General features: G+C 31.7%; 1 long non-coding RNA gene across 1 annotated transcript; it reads right to left on the reverse strand.

Moving 5' to 3' along the window:
• Nucleotides 1-9437: 9437 nt before the first annotated feature.
• On the reverse strand, nucleotides 9438-15601 carry LOC126745851 (uncharacterized). The gene is made up of 2 exons (XR_007663736.1): nucleotides 15367-15601; nucleotides 9438-9942 (listed from the first exon to the last, which is right to left on the reverse strand). It is a non-coding gene; the product is annotated as an uncharacterized LOC126745851 (long non-coding RNA).
• Nucleotides 15602-15990: the final 389 nt, after the last annotated feature.

The raw sequence follows: 15990 nt of genomic DNA on the forward strand, positions 1-15990 counted from the left end.
ATGTCATTTGACATTATCGATCTTTTAAGTAATAAGTATGCTTTGTTACTTTTTCTGTTTTCATCCTATATCCATAAGGGATGCCGATAAGGAAAAAGTTTTCTTATATATTTTTGAAGTAATTTTATGTATCAAAAAGACGGCGAATTTTATGATGGATCCTCCTAATTTTATCTTATCTCTTTCCTAGTGTGTATTTATAATAGCTAGCTTAATATATATATTTTTTTTAATTAAATATATTTACTATTAAATTTATATTTTAGTATTTGTCTTAAAATATAGATTTAAGATAATAATATTATTAATTTTGTCTTAGAAATGGAAGAGAAAGAACAAACGATTGAATTAAGGATAAAAGGATGATATATATATAGTATTCTCAAAATTTGTGAAGAGTAATAAAACTCATTTTATTCCCTTCTCTGGAATCACTGGGAAGTTCCCAATTTCGGGGCGTAAATAAGCGTGGATAAACCATATGACCTTATAAACTTAATGATCGTTTTAAGCCTGAAAAAAGTAGTTAACAAATTATAGTTCATTCAAAGATATACTGTTGATCTTTTGACCGCAATAAAACCCTAATTATCTATTGTAAGCAAGTGATTTAAGTAAGTTTATTTTTTTGTGGACTTTTATGGTTTAACATTTTCTAATAAAATACTAGTCTTTATTTAATTAGTAAGTTTCATTTAGAACCACTTTCAAGCCGACCCTATTCCCTTTATCACTTCTTAAAAACGTTGGTCCTTGCACAATGCGGCTTAACGGTCTAATATGAGAATATGAGAATTCGTTGATTTCAATTAAATCTGCTACAAAAACATCCCCACAACAAAGATAAATACATCGAAGCCAGTTGAGATTGAGAGTAGAGTTTAGACTTTTTTTCTATTATAGAAAGAAATTTTCTTTCTATCCAGTTAGAGAGTTTGCTCGCTGTTTTCAGCCAGCTGCCTTAATACTTCTGTGTCACGTTTTCTCGGATATTTAATAATAACCTTCCCATTTTTCTCCTTTATGTGCAGGATTCCGACCCCAATTTCAGGTGGCTTAATAATTTTTCGTATTTTGTTTGCAATATTTTCCATATTCTCCCCGTTTCTAGCTTTAATTATAATTTCAGGCATATTTTTTAAAGGGATGGGATCGGTACTGCTCTAAATTTCTTTTGAAATCTTTGAACAATAAAAGCAATTGATTCTTCTTCTCTATTCTGTTTTTCCAAAGATTCAAACTTTTCAGTGAGTAAGTGTAAGTAAACCTTTTCTCCATTTCCATATAAGGTTTTTTTAAGTAAGTTTATTTCGTTTCTTTTAGACGCATATTCCATTACTAATGAAGCAATGAGTCCTGTGGCAAGTTTACTCCAAAACAACATAAACCTATTTCATTGGAATAATTCAGAATTTTGTGTTTGAAAAAAAAACGGCTTGGACACGTCGATTCTTATTTTTTGTCACAATTTTTTTGTTGATAAATTTATGTATTTGGTGAACCAAAAATAAGCAACCATCAACTTTAATATTTTAAATGAACACATCTATTTTTTATTCCATTTTTGAACTTTGCATAGAATTTTAAGTATATTTTGTATACCATGTTGTAACGAAGTTACAAGATTTTGTCTTTATTTTATAGTAATAAGGGTAAGCCCAGACAGTCTTTTGTAAGACAACTCAGATAATTTTGCTCCGTTAACATTTTAACCTCCAAATTTATAATTTACATAACAAAAAGATACATTTTAAGCTTTACCTGAGAGTCATGAGGGGTTTATATTTATAAACATACATAAAGAAACCAACTTAAAGAGGTTTCTAGCTTAATAGTATCCTGGAAAGGTTTGATTTCTTTAAGGTTATCCCTAGTTCTCCGTTGACTATGTTGTAGTCTCTGGCCTTATTGTTTTCAGCCCTGGTTATTCTTAGGATAATAAAGAACCACAAATGCCTAAAACTGAGAGGGTTTTCATCACTATGCTTCCAGTTTTCCGGTTATTTACATGAAATTTTCCTTTCATGCTGTTGCATTGTTTACATGTTCTATTTTGTAAGTTTTAAGGTTTACCTACCTTGGGAAGCCCTGTTAAATGAAGGGGCATGCCTGGTGTGGCAAAATATAGTATAAATCAGGATTCAGTTTCCCGCGGTTTTCCTGAAAAGCCGTTTTCTTGTACACATGTGGCCAGCTTTTGTCCCGCTATTTTCACCTAGAAATACCCGGTTTTGAGAGCTGAAACTAAGTTTGTTTATCATAATGGGGTCATGGCCTATAAATCCGTACCGTTTTCATGAGGAAAAACTCTATTTTCATTAAGTTTTCCCAATTGCATTTTTATTCAATGATTGGTTTCGAGGATGTTCGTGAGTCGTCGGCATCCAAATTCCTGCGATGGGTATAAAAAGGTCCCAGGTCCACCAAGGATTCACATTCGTCGCAGTAAGGTCGTACCATACCTTTCGAGCGAAGTACCAGTAATTTTTCCATATTTCAATACCGTTAAATTTTCAATATTTACGTTTAATTTTGTCTTGACGTTGACAATGTGAATTGGGTTGGGTAAGAGCCACCTGTTGACAGTTGACCGGCCGCTTCCAAGCTCGCGTATTAAGATCTTTATCGAATCCGTTGCTAGTGATATCGTTCCGTCCCGTTCCGTTTTATTTAATTTTAAAACTGTGGCTTGGACACTATCTTTCTTCGTATTTTGTAGGGCAGGTAGTAAGCGGGTTATATTAATGAAATTATCGTAAAATTATCCGCGTTACGGTATTTTAGTTACCATTTTTACAAGCTTGGAAGACGGTGGTATTTCGTTTAATTGTTTGATTGATGAAAACTACTGCTTGGACACTATCTTTCTTCGTGTTTTGTAGGGCAGGCAGTAGCCGCGTTTATTAATTATTACTTGGCTTCTCAAAGTGGTGAGAGACAAGTAATAACCGAGTCCGTGATGTCATAATTACTATCCGTATAACAACAGAGCAGAGGTAAATGTTGACCGATTGATTGAGATTGCTTCGCTTGATTGGTGTTGAGTTTCCGGCTTTGCTTAACGAATGTCATCCGTAACCGCTTGTACAAAACATCATAACCCCGTCCCTTAAATCATACTATTTTGCGTCATTAATAGAATGCCGAATTTTCCGGTACATTTTCTCAAATAACTGCCTGTGCTTAATCATAGAAATTGGTAGTGGAGATTGTTAGATTTTAAGGACACTTTTGTTCATTTAGTTTTAAGCAACCAAAGCTGTTACTTACTTATTAGTATTTGTATTAATAAAGATTAAGAGCAATAGGATCTCATTATAGCCGGACAGTCTACTTTCAATCTTTACCTGGTTTCTCCACTGTCTAAAGGCTTACCCGAGAGGCTAGAGGGGACTCTAAGCTCCTTTAATTACTTAGAGTGGCTCCCGAGGCATTTTGTTGACTTTTCTTCTATAACTGTACAAAGAAATAGTGAGGGGGGTTAAATCAAATGAAGGATTTTTTAAAAAAGGAAGGTTTTGCTATGGACAAAACATGTTTTGACGGATACCCTGCGACGTCAAAGGTTAGAGGGTGGATATACGGCGAGTACGTAAGTACCCCCCACTACAATGTCTTATACCTAATACTAACATTATTAATACATTTGCAACTGTTTGGGTTATTTCAGCATACCCAAACATGTTTTTTCATAGTTTTTTAACAGGTATATTTGATTGTTGACACCTTGCCACCATTTAATTGCATGGAAAAAGTATGTATTAGTTTACTTAAATGTCAGTAAGTATCAAGTGCAGTTGCAAAGTATAACAGTATGGCGCGTTTAACTGAAAAACAAAGAATTAAAATTTTGATGATGGTAGGATATGGCGACAAGACTCGAACACAGGCCGAAGTTTGCGATCTGTGTAACAATAAGTACCAGGAGAGCCTATTACATGTTCGGTAGTAAGCAAAATTAGTGACAAATATGACCTGGACCGTCCCAGGCTTCCAGAAAACTGACAATTAGATATTTTACTCTATTTACAAGAAAATTTACTCAAATCAACTCGACAAGTTGCTGCAGATCAGTCGCTTAGTAAGTTATGTGTTCTAAAATATTTGCATAGGAATAAATGGCATCCATATAAAATTCATTTAATTCAGGGGCTTATTGAAAATAATCACATCCGCAGTACATTACATTACAAGAATAAATGTAATGCAAACCCACAATTTTTAAGTAAGATTGTTTTTTTCGACAAGGCAAGCAAAATTTTCGTTATTGGGCACCAAAAAATCCACACTGAAGTCACACAATTTCCCAAAAAGTTAAACGTGTGGGCAGGAAGTGTGGGCACATCAATGGTGGATCCCTATTTTATTAAGGGTGCACCTCTGAAAAATATTCAGAGTTGCTTCAAAATCAGATAGTACCTAGTTTAATTGCACTTTATTCAAATGGTGAAAACCCATTTATGCCGGCAGATTCGATATGATTCCAACAGGATGGCGTCACTATTCACAAATAGTACGAGACCTGGCAACATTTTCCCAAATAGATGAATTGGAGGGGGGGGAGTTTTATTGAATGGCCAGCAAAGTCGCCAGATTTAACCCTATTGGATTTTTATTTATGAGGTTATCTAAAATCTGAAGTTTATTTTGATAAACCTGAAAGTTTAGAAGAATTAAAAAATAGAATTAGAGCCGAAATACAACAAATCCGGCCTCAAACAATAAGTAAAGCATTACAAGAATTGGAATATCGACTTGGTTACTATCAGGAAGTTAATCGTCAAAAATTTAAACTTTTATTTTAATTTTTTTGTTTTGTTTTTTTTTATAAACTGTTAAACTGTAAAATTCATGGTTATTTATAAAAAATCTATTCGCATATTTCTTAGTAAATATTGAGGTTAGGTATAGGACATATACTTACAATTTTATACAGAATTTGTATAAAATTTAACGTATCCAAGCGTTTTTGTTTCGAACATATCCCTGAATTTGTTCCAACTGGTAAACGTTCCATTATCGTCTATAATATTATTAGGGGAAAAATGTAATACTTTTGAGCTCTTACTTTTGCAAATGACATTACTGCTTGGCCATACGATATTACGTTAAATTAATTTTATTTTCTTTCACTTGTACTATCTGCTGGACAACTGAGCTTCTTCAATTCACTTCTCCTACACAAAAATTAGTAAAGGAATCTTATATTCTAGTAGTGAGAGTAATACCAACACCCAAAATAAAGCAAAGTTTCCTATTTAATATAAATAATGAACTTAAGTTAATTCTATATAGTTTTCACGATAATTTTAATGGTATAATTTTAAGGTATCAGAGATCTACGTACCGAATTGTACATTTACCAATCACACACTGTACAGAATATTGAAACTCCAAGTTTGCTTTAAAAAGTGCAAAGTGGCACTGTTCCCTAGAATTCCGAAATAACATCAACGAAAATATTGTATTGGAATTTTACTCTGAGTCACTCAGAAAATTAGCCCAATTTTTCTACCGACTCTCAAAGTTTTGAGATATTTAATATCGAACAGGTAGCATCCAAATTTCATACATATAATAATCTCCATAATATCCAAGACCTTTCTTTAATCCGCACTGAGCATTTTAAAGAACTAACACTAAGAAAAAGATGTCTTCAAAAAAGTAATTCTTCAATTTCCAAAAGTTTTACATAAGCTCCACGAAAAATTATCATGTACAGATACTTTTAAGCATGAAACTCAGCCACAGACAACGTCCCAGTCTATAAAAAATATAGATATCCATTTTTACACAAAAAAGAAGTACAAAATGAAATCTCAGAAATGTTAGTAGTGGCATTATTCGTCCATCTTCGAGCTCAACTGAAAGACTGCTTTCAATGTCGAAAATGGACACTATGAGTTCCTTAGAATGCCTTTTGGCCTTAAGAATGCTCCTTCCAGTTTTTAAAGGCTCATGGACATAATATACTCAAAAATATTTAGGGTAAAATCTGCCTAGTTCTTATGGACAACAAATAATATTTTCCACCACTTTGCAAGAACACATTTTAAATTTGAAAGCTGTTTTTCAAAAACTGAATAACCTTAAAATACAGCTTGATAAGTGCGAACTTTTCTGCAAATCTGTAGAATTTTTAGGGCATGTCATCACACCCGAAGGTGTAAAACCTAATCCGAAAAAAGCAGCTATCCAAAAATGTACCCTGCCAAAAACATCTCGCGATTGTAAGTCCTATTTTCCTATCCTATCCTAGTCCTATCCTATTTTTAGGACTAAATGGGTACTACCGGAACTTGATAAAAAAATTTGCACATTTAACAAAACCATTAACAAATTGCCTAAAGAAAAATGAAAAAATTGAACACACCCCTCAATTTATCCAATGCTTCGAAATGTGCAATCATGTGCTACTAAATGACCCTGTACTCTAGCAGCCAGATTTTTCAAGACCCTTTGTTCTTATGACAGATGCTTTAAACGTTGCTATCAGTGAAATTTTGTCTCAAGGCCTCATTGGCAGTGATTTGACAAACAGCATGATTTGCCTATTGCATATGCTTTACGCACCGTAAATCTCACAGAAACAAACTATAGCACCAAAGAAAGAGAGCTTTTAATATATATATATATATATGTATATATATGTTATTATTACTATAACTATATATATATATATATATAGCTATAGTATCGGCTACCAAATATCTCCGCTTCTATCTTATTATCGTTTTAAATCGCTTTTATCAATTTTGAATCGCCTTATTTTGAAATTGTCACAAATCACTAGCCGCTACAATGGCTATTTTCTGTTAAAGAGCCTAATTCGAAACTTATTCGTTGGTGGCTAAAACTCCAATGATATGATTATGAGAGATTGTTTATAATAAAAGGAAAACAAAATTTTAACGTCGATTCCCTATCCCGCATATAATGCAATAAATCATATAGGATATGCAAACAAATCCAATGGAAGTTGATCAAATTGATATTCCCTAATTTTGACCCATAGGAAATACCAAAGAAAATACCAATAGAAAAACCGAAAAATCATTATTATCCTAGATATAATAATACGACAAGCAGATAAAATACTACCACCCCCTGAAACTGACCTAAAAACTAAGCATTCGAATGCTGAAAATCCCATTATTGGAGTCCCTTATGTTCAAAAAGCTTTAAAGATGTATAAAAACCAAATAATATGTAGGTACTCTAGTAATAAGAAAATTAGAGCCAAAAAGAATTAATTTTTGATAGACATAGAACTACTCTATTTTTTAAAAATGATCCATCTGAAGAAGATCTCTGTGAGATCATTAAAGAACACTTTACGGCTACAACTACATCTCTCGGATCCATTATAATTAATATTTTTTTAAAAATTGTTCATTTAAACTGTACATATCTAATGCTCTTTTAGAAGTTATAACTGACGTATAAAAACAACAACTAAAGATTAAATATTATCACGAAACCAAAACATCCCATAGAGGAACTCAAGAAAATATAATTTCACTTAAGAAAAATTGTTATTTGCTAAATTTAGAAAATTACGTCAACATATGTAAATCTTTGTAAAATTTTCCAAAAAACCAAATATGATAGGCAGCCTGATAAACTAGTTTTTAAACCCATCCCTATTGGTTATGAACCTTTCAACCATATCTACTTAGATATGTATAACACCCACAATACTTACTTTATAACAGTAACTGACAGCTTTTACAAATTAGGACAAACCACTCTTTTACCCCCTACAGGAATTTAAATAGCAAACCAATTAATAATTTACTTTAACCATTATGGACTACCCTGGAAAATTACCACAGATAACGGTACATCTTTTAAAAATGAAATTATCCAAAACCTTTATTCCTTGCAGAAAATTTAAATTCAATATTGCACACCTCACAACCCCAACTCAAATACTTAGTCCAATAGAACGTCTTCATTCCACCTAAACATCTTAAACACCAAAAGCCCAATGAAAATATAGCAGTTTTAATGATTTATGCTATACTTTCCTATAACAACACTACACATAGTAAATATATATAAATATAATATTCCCTTATAAAAAGGGATATATTTATATCAATATATAAATATATCCTTTTTAAATTATCAGAGGTTGTTAAGGTCTAATCGTTCCACGGATATATATAAACACATCGCCGGCGTCAGTAGCATCGCGCATCTCACCGCGCTTGCGTTCATAGGAATGTAAGTAAAACGACCAGTCGACACAAACAAGCATCTAGGTACAGTCCGTCAGCATCGATCAAAAGGCTGCGCGCATGCGGATTACACCTTTTCTGGATTTCGTGCACGTGATTAATATTGATCTATTAACCGTGGATTTCGTGTGCCTACCACTCCGCTGTTGGTGTTGTTTGTGTTTTTGTTTTTCTTGTATTTTTGTGTTTGTGGTTAGTTTTGGTTTGATTAATATTGACTATGATTTTTTTTAAATCTCTTCTAATCTTAACAAAATACAATAATTTTCTAATAATTATTATTTGTAAGTAATGTATTGTTTTATTCTGATAATCGAAGATTTTACGTGAAAGGTAAAATGAAATTTGTCAGAACGTCTAATGTAACCTACTTATAACCAGTTAGCTCTCTGGAATGATTTTAAGCTTGGAACATTTTAATATTGTTAAAGAGACTTTTGCTGTTTCCTTTAAAAACATTATTCAGGGATCGAAGCAAGGTGAATACTGGAAAAAATCATACTTAAATGGCACATGGCAGGCAAATGTTAGGAAGTGACGTAAATAATCGACAACAAGGAAGCAATATACCAAACCAAAGTATAAGATGCATACTAACTCACTACACAGGACAAGTTTTATAAAGATCTATTGTGAGCTAATAATATCATATGGTACTAGTTTGAAATTATTTATGAACCTTTATTTACCTAGGTATAATTTTTTATATTCCAGATTACCAGCATCAATCAACTGATGATCAACATTCAACATTGATGAAAATTGGACATCATTGTGACCAGAAAAAGGCTGTTGTATTATTATGTATTATAAGGTGGAAATGTCATATTAAATACCAACATATTATGTATAATAAAAAACAATAAATGATTACCTACATTGATTACATTCTTTCTTTGGCATGTTTTCAATAACGCTTTGACAGATATATTATTGAGGGTTGAGGGTAATATCACAAGTGCCTTAAAATAACTTTACTAACTAACTATAATATACAAACAAATTATGTTGTAACAAAATCTTAGGACTTGTGACAATGTTTAATGTGGTTGCCCTGATGACATGGTATTATGTATTTTGTAAATCTGCTTTTTTAAAAATGCCGGTACGGAATATATCAAGATTCATCATATTAAATAAAGAAAATATTAATGTTTATATAGCCATCTTTATTTTAAAAAAATAACAAAATAATTACTCTTAATTGTATATTATTTTATTATATACAGTTATTTAATTGGAAATGCTGGTCACCTGGGCCTACAATATAAACAATATTACTATAGGTACCTTAGTTACCTTATTTCTTATTTGAACACGTATATTTTGCTCTCCATATTTTGTGCTTTTCCTGCGCTCACAGTAAGTTTTAATGTCTGAGTATTACATCATTGGAAATTTGAAAGTCGGCAGTTTTAGTGGACGTGTTGATAAGCAAATTGTGCATTTGTGCTCTTTAATATTCACAAAAGAAACTTGATGGCCGGTTAAAATGTGTATCGTGCTAAAATTTTTTTCCATTGTTAACCGGATTGCCCAGATAAATATGGTATGCAGGTGTTTCTGCTAGGCTCCTGGGCCTATTTTACTGTACGGACTGTATTATTGTGGTTGTTCAGTTGAGTTGTAATTGTACAATTTCTAGTACAATTATAGAGTAACGGTGTTGCCGTGCCAGACAAACACAACTAAGAATAGCCTGAAAAATTAGGTCCCTTAATGTCCCTATTTACAGTGGGCTCAACTGCAAACAAAAATAAAGGAATATCAATTTAAAAATTAGTTTAGCTTGTCGGTGTTGCCGCGCCTAGCAATTTTTACTAATGAACTTAACGAAAAATAAAAAGCTCATTAAAAATGGAGTGTGATGTGTGCAAAACTAAAATTAAACCACTTTTCCAATGTGAAACATGCAGAAAAGGAATATGTAAGAATTGTGGGAATTTGTCAGCATCGGAAGTGAAGGTCCTAGAACTAAAAGGTGAGAGAATTTTAAGGTTTGATTACACTAAACGTCAAAGATTTAAACCTCACAAACTTCTTCAAGGAACCATAGAGGATAAAAATAAAATAATAGAAAGCAAAGAAGAAATAATTGCCCTACTACAACAAAAAATAGAAAGTTTTGAATCCAGTAAAAGTGAAGCTCATGTATTAAATTCCTTACAATACAGTGATATCCTTAAAAAGCCATTAAATCATCAAAAACAAACAAATATTCCTAGCCTTATTATTAGGCCAAAAAAAACACCAGAACATAGAAAAAATAAAGGAAGACTTGAGAAAGAAGATAAATCCTGCCGAATTAAAGATTAGTGTAAATAGTATTAAAAGTACAAAAAACGGCTATATTCTAGTTAAATGCCAGGGAAAAAATGATATAGATATACTTAAAAAGGAAGCAGAAGAAAAATTAAATGGCTACAACATAGAGGTGACAAAACTAAGAAATCCCCGCTTCAAGATAATTGACTATAAAATAAATGATAAAGACGATTTAAATAGTGAATTTGTAGAGGCCAGAATCCGGGAACAAAATCATTTTATTGCAGCAATGGACCACCTAGAAATAACTTTCTTTAAACTTAATAAAAAAAGAGATTCTTATACTATCTACGGAAATTGTTCAGCCAAATTATTTCATAAGTTAATTGCAGTAAAGGAACTATATATAGGATGGCAGCGTTACCCAGCATTTGAAGATATAAGTGTACCCAGATGTTTTAAATGCCAAGGATTTTTTCACAAAAATACGGAATGTCCGAATGAGGTCTTTTGTGAGTATTGTACGGAGAAACACGCAGTTAAGGAGTGCCCAAAAAACCAAAAAAAATGCATCACGCTTTTGAAAAACAAAATTGACTATGATGGAAGTTATGGCGAATAATGCGCAAGAGGTAGAAGTGCTACAAGACATGGACGTTTTAGATAATGTGGATCAACAAAGTACGGACTGTGATTATGTAAGCAAAAAAATTAACATATGTTCGAAACTCTTAAATATCATTCATTTTAACATAGGAAGTTAAAAAAAAAACTTTGATCAAATGATAGTTTTTCTACAAACATATAATTTAATATCTTGCGACATTATTGTTTTGGGTGAAACATAGCAATTGGTTGGTAATGAATTTAATATAGAGGGCTTTAAGATGTATTATAGTGAGGGAGACTGTAACCAGAATGATGGGGTGGTTGTTTATATAAAAAATAATTCAAACATAAACCAAGTAGAAAATATAAAACTAATTAGGTCGGGAATTACTTTGATTAGGATAACTTTAGGCTATAACTGATATACAATATGGCATAACGTGTATATATAGACCTCCCTCGACGGTAGTATCGTCTTTTCTCGATGACCTAGAAAATTATTTATTACGTGAATGTAATCAGCAAACAGAAATACTTCTGGGAGATATAAACATAAATATTCTATCTAAAAATTCAGCTGGTACAAATAACTACCTAGCTCTCTTGATGTCTTACGGATTCTACTCCCTTATTACTAGTCCTACACGGGTCACATTAACATCAAAAACCTGTATTGACCATATTTTCCTTAAAAAAAAAATGTTGGAAAACAAAAATAAACATCTTTCTTTTATTTTGGAAACTGACGTCACCGATCACTATCCTGTGTTGCTTAATTTTGCTAGAGACGAGGTTCGGGCAGGTAATGTTTCCAATAATATAAAAATTGAAACTTTAAAAATATTAAACAATGAGAAGGCAAAGGACTTACTCATAAATTAAATATTAATGATGTCGAAATTACAACCAAAATTTTTTATAATGTTGTCAAACATATTATACAAAGCTCTGAAGAGTCAAAAATATTAAAACAAAAATAATTAACAAAATAAAACCTTGGATAACTGCTGCTATTATATGTTCAATAAAAAATAGAAACAAAATGAAAAGAAAATTGAATAAAAATTATAGTTTGGAAAAAGAACAACAATATAAAACATACAGAAACTCATTGGGTAAAATAATAAATACATGTAAAAATTGCTATTACAAAACAAAAATTGAGGAATCTAAGAATAATATGAGCAAAATGTATAAAGTTATAAATGAGGTTACAAATCAAATTACTACTAAAGGAAATGACATAATAAAAATAAAAAATAATAACAAAAAATTTTCAAATAACAAAGACATGGCAAACTTTTGTAATCAGTATTTTATAGACGTAGGAGGTAATATGCAGAACCAAATAAAAAAACCAAAAAAACAATTCAAAATTAATCATAACAGTGTATCTTCAATGTTTCTAAAACCAATTAATAGGAATGAAATAATTAAACATATTTTTTCGTTAAAAAACAATTCCGCGCCTGAGATAGATACTATTAGCTCAAAATTTATAAAAAAAAAATCATATTTACCTTATTGAACCATTGGTTCACATTATCAACCTAATATTTAAAACAGGAACAGTACCTACTCAATTTAAAGTATCAATAATCACTCCAATATATAAATCAGGTGATAAATGTGAAATAGGTAACTATCGTCCTATAAGTGTGATCAATAATTTTTCCAAGCTCTTCGAAAAATGTTTGAAAGATAGACTTATTGACTATTTACAAAAAAATAACGTATTAACACAAAATCTGTTTGGTTTCATTGGGGGGCTCAGCACATCCGATGTTGTCTGTGAATTAACAAAGCGAGTGAATCAGGCTTTTGATGGTGATAGAAAGTGTTTGACAGTGTTTCTGGACCTAGCAAGGGCCTTTGACACTGTACCGCATGAGCTTTTGCTAGATACTTTAAGATCTTATGGTATTAGAGGTCCAGTGTCAAGGGTCTTTGAAAGTTACTTGGGGGACAGAAAACAGTCTTTAAAAATAAATAATGAGATTAGTGAACCATCTTATATAAAAATTGGAATTCCACAAGGAACAGCTATTGGACCTATACTTTTTATAACTTATATTAACGCTCTTACCAATCTTAAAATCCATGATGGATCAGTGATATCATATGCAGATGACACGGTTGCGGTGTTTCACGGAATTTCTTGGGGAGACACAAAAAAAACTGCAGAACTTGGTCTAGCAACAGTCAAGAACTGGCTGGATTCTTTTAAATTAAGTCTCAATAGTCAAAAAATAAACTATATTGCATTTTCCATAACAGCTGCTAATCGCCCCAGCTTTCAACAAATTAAACTTGAATCAATTGATATCAAGGAAGTTTCATTTACTAAATATCTGGGTATCATTGTGGATAAACATTTAAAATGGGACCAACACATTCTAAAATGAACACAAAACATCCGTAAACTTATTTATCGATTTCATATTTTGAGAAATATTTTAAATGAAAAATTACTAATTTTAATTTATAAATCCTTGGTTGAGTCCTTGTTAAGGTATGGGGTGATTGTCTGGGGAGGTCTATACAAGAATTGTTTAAAACAACTTAATGTAGTACAAAACTTTATTTTAAAAGTTATATACAAAAAACAAAAAAGATTTCCTACACAACAATTATATTCTGAAGAAATTTTTAATATACGCTCAATTTACATATTGTCAACATGCATTTATACACATAAATCAGAAAAAATCAAGAATTATGTTAGTCATTCCTACACAATCCGAAATAATATAAACAGACACCTAAAAATACTAAACATAAAAAAAACTATAGGGCAACGATTTTTTGGATACTTGTCCCCGAAATTTTATAACATCTTACCAAACAGCTCTGCTCTGGTCGCTAACATCAAAATTCCTCATTCCCCTCCTAAAAATGAACGAGGAACCAGACGTGAGAGGAGTAGACAAGCACTTAAAAGGAAACCATTTCTCATGTATTCGAGGCATTTTGAATGTATACTTCACTAGTACTCAAATTAAGTAACTAATCCCGTAAAACCTTGCCGATTATCAAAAATACCGGCCGGTAGCGGGAGTGACGGGCAGCTCAAGTATATAGAAGAAAGGAATCAACAGCCTATGGTATGTTCATTTTTATTATCCCTTTTCTCTCATAATTTTATTGCTCTCACCCCCACATGTTGGTCCTTCAAGCCCGTTATCCTTTCTAAAAATACTGAGCTACCCACATGCCAATATTCTCATATTTTCAAAATTAAATAAAAAATAATTTCGTACTCATACATTTAGACACTCTTAAAATCGCCATATCAGTTCCCTTATATTTACACCTGCTCATTATCGATAATATTAGTTTACTTATATGCAATATTAACTCGACTCCTATTTGACCAAAAACAGGTTTTATACTGTATCCAAATTTATTTGGTTTATTTATATTTTTTTTTACCGAGCATAGTTATATTGTTCACTGCAGAAATAAATTCTCGGCGCATTCTCGCGTAATTTTTTCTGGAATTCTTTAATATTTTGCGCTTAAGAGTCCGAATCTTGTATGTAAATGGTTATTTAAATATTAAAATTATCATTATTATACACAAGAAAGCTTATTTACATTCATTCTTATACGCGTACACATACACATTATTTAACTCTCTTAAAAATGGCTGATCAAAAGAAGTTAAAACAATACATTGCTCAGCGCGATATTGAAATAACAAAAATGACAGAATTACTTAAAGTAGCGCAAGCAGCGCTAAGAGATCCTTCTCAGCACTCCGTTTTTAAGTGTAGGTACAAGTTGATTGATGTTTTATATGATAATTTTATGAAAATTCACAACAACATAATTGTATTAAGTTCTGGACAGGAAAATTCTGATTTGGATAATCAAAAAGAAATTTTAGTGAATTTTGATAAAACTAATTTTGAAATTCAATGCATTTTCTACACATTTTGAAGAAAATAATGGTACTCAAATTTAAACTCAATCAAAATATAATAACGCCAAACTTCCTAAAATTTCTGTACCTGTATATGATGGAGATTTGAAAACATAGCAGACCTTTATCGATATGTACGACTCTTTGATTCACAACAATGACTCTATCACTAATATTGAAAAGTTTCATTATTTGGTTAGTTATTTAAAAGACGCTCCTCTCTCTCTCGTTAAATGTACACCATTGACAAGTCAAAATTATATAGTTGCCTATAATGCATTAAAAGCTAGGTATGATAATAAGCGTTTGATTGCTAATACTCACTGGCTCTCTATTCAATCAACTGTTCGAATTTCTCAGCTAGATACCTCTGCTCCTTTACGAATATTAGTGGAGTGACTTTTTTGGAAAATATCTCAGTTTTGGAAAATTTAGGTTAAGGTAGGTTAATTAAGTTCTGGGATTTTATTTTATTTAATATGTTAATGGATCGATTGGATCAAACGACTGCTACTCGTTTTGAATTAGAATGTGGTTCAGAATTAGTCAAAGATGTAAACTTACATAACAACTTTCAAATACTTGTCAGTTTTTTAAATAAACAATGTTCAGCATTAGACAATGTTTTTTACTCTAATAGCTCTGTTAAAAAGTCGGGGTATGAGAAATCAAAGTCGCATTTTAAACTCAATGATAAAAAACCAAATAATCACTCTCAGTATAAAGCAAAACCTACTTCTAGTTTTGTTGTTAACCCACAGCAAGATCAGAGGAACAGTGTAATAAATAAGAAAATGTCCTGTCAGTTATGTCTTGAGGATCATCTCATATATAATTGCCCCATTTTTAGTACACAAAATCCAGGTGAGAGATTTTCTCTTATAAAAGAAAAGAGATGTTGCACCAATTGTTTGGGTACGAAACACACGTCCTGGCACTGCAGTTCTC

Source organism: Anthonomus grandis, chromosome 16 (assembly GCF_022605725.1).
Source record: "Anthonomus grandis grandis chromosome 16, icAntGran1.3, whole genome shotgun sequence".
In the NCBI taxonomy this organism is placed as follows: domain Eukaryota; kingdom Metazoa; phylum Arthropoda; class Insecta; order Coleoptera; family Curculionidae; genus Anthonomus; species Anthonomus grandis.